The 1,685-nt window shown below is 46.7% G+C and overlaps 1 protein-coding gene and 1 pseudogene across 1 annotated transcript in view; one reads left to right on the top strand and one right to left on the bottom strand.

Moving 5' to 3' along the window:
- SNTG2 (syntrophin gamma 2) overlaps positions 1 to 1,685 on the bottom strand; it is a 111,480-nt gene that overhangs the window by 101,800 nt on the left and 7,995 nt on the right. The window lies entirely within an intron of this gene.
- Positions 1,481 to 1,596, top strand: LOC111732541 (annotated as a pseudogene).

The following is a 1,685-nucleotide window of genomic DNA, read 5'->3' as shown; positions in this document are numbered from 1 at the left end:
CGCTGGCAGTGCGGGATCCGCGCCCGGCCCCTCGTCCCCAGTGTGGGATCCGCGCCCGGCCCCTCGACCCCGGTGCGGGATCCACGCCCAGCCCCTCGTCCCCGGTGCAGGATCCACGCCCGGCCCCTCGTCCCCAGCAGCACGGTGCCTGGGACAGGCTGGTGTTTGACAAAAACAGAGGGGCAGGTGCATTTGTCTGGGCAGGTGAAACGCCCACCCGGCCGCCTGTCGTCGGCGAGGGCTGGAAGCCACCGCCGCCTGCTGGGCGTGGTCTGCACCCACGCAAGATACTTGGATCCTGTGGTCCACCTGCACAGCGACACGTGACTCCATGACCATCCGTTCACTTGCGTTGTTCACTATCCGATTCTCTGGCCCATGTGGCCATGTCATGCATTAAATAAGGCACAGGCACAGGCATGACCCACACCTGTTTCCTTTTTAAACATGATATTGATTTAACTTTCATCTTTAGATCTAAAATCCAACTGTATTTGGTATTTGGTATTTCATATGCTGTGCAATAGGGTGGAAGTTTCATTTTTTTCCTACATGTGACGAAGATTATTCTTTCTAAATCATGTCATCCGAGCTGCTTCAGAATGTACTTCACTTACTCTGGGTGTTGAGAGGTTAAATGCAAATAGTTACAAATTATTTTATCTATTCATTTCCATAGAACCAAAATGCCCATTACTGAACAACACTTTTCTCAAATTTCTCAAAGTTTAGAAGAATTCTCCCCCAACTGTAAAGACTAGGGTTTATTCCGCCCTTGTTAAGGTTTTAAAAAATCCTAAAAACTCCCCACTCCACCCGGCTACGTCCTCCCTTCCAGTCTCCCAGGAGCTCCTTTTAACAGACTTATAGGTGTGGGCCAGAGTCAGCCTCGGGGGGAAAACGTCATCAAAGCCCATGTGGTCACCGGGCTTCACACGCCGGGAAAAAGGGAAAGAAATGGAGCATTTTCACAGACGGTGTCACCGCGGGTGGAGATGACCCAAAAGCGCCTCTGCATGCAGTGCGGAAATAAACATGAACTACTTAAATGCCATTAGTCTATGGTATTAATAAAATGGTCACTTATGATACGCTGTGTCAGTATTTTGAACGTATATTTCAATATGCCATCAACAAATAACAACTGGAATAAAAAGATACAATTTACAGTAGCATTAAACATCACCAATATCTAGAAATCAATCTAATAAAAGATGAGTAAGGTTTCTACATTGAAATTTTTAAATGTTATTGAGAGGAATATAAGAAGACGTACATGATTTACAGAATGAATCATGTTCGCGAAACGGATGAATCGATATTGTGAAAGTTGTTAGTTCCCTTCAAATTAATCTAGAAATTCAGAAAAACAGAAAACCAATAACCCTAGAATGTGGTTCCACAGTGTAGCGGTGGTGAGCACGTCTGCTTTACGCGCAGAAGGTCCTGGGTTCACGCCCCAGTGGAGCCACGGTCCATGGTCTGCAGCCACGCCACCCTGAACAAGCCCAATGTCTGAGCTCGGAAGCTAAGCAGGGTCGGGCCTGGTTAGTACTTGGATGGGAGACCGCCTAGGAAGACCAGGTGCTGTAGGCGTAAATAATATGAAGAAAGAAAGAAAGAAAATAACAGAAAACCATAACTCCAGCAAGTTCTTTTTTAGGAATTGACGAAGCGATTCTAAA

The sequence above is a fragment of the Pteropus vampyrus genome, unplaced genomic scaffold (genome assembly GCF_000151845.1).
Source record: "Pteropus vampyrus isolate Shadow unplaced genomic scaffold, Pvam_2.0 Scaffold468, whole genome shotgun sequence".
NCBI lineage: Eukaryota > Metazoa > Chordata > Mammalia > Chiroptera > Pteropodidae > Pteropus > Pteropus vampyrus.
The sequence above is the reverse complement of the archived record's forward strand: the minus strand, read 5'-3'. Positions and strand labels throughout refer to the sequence as shown.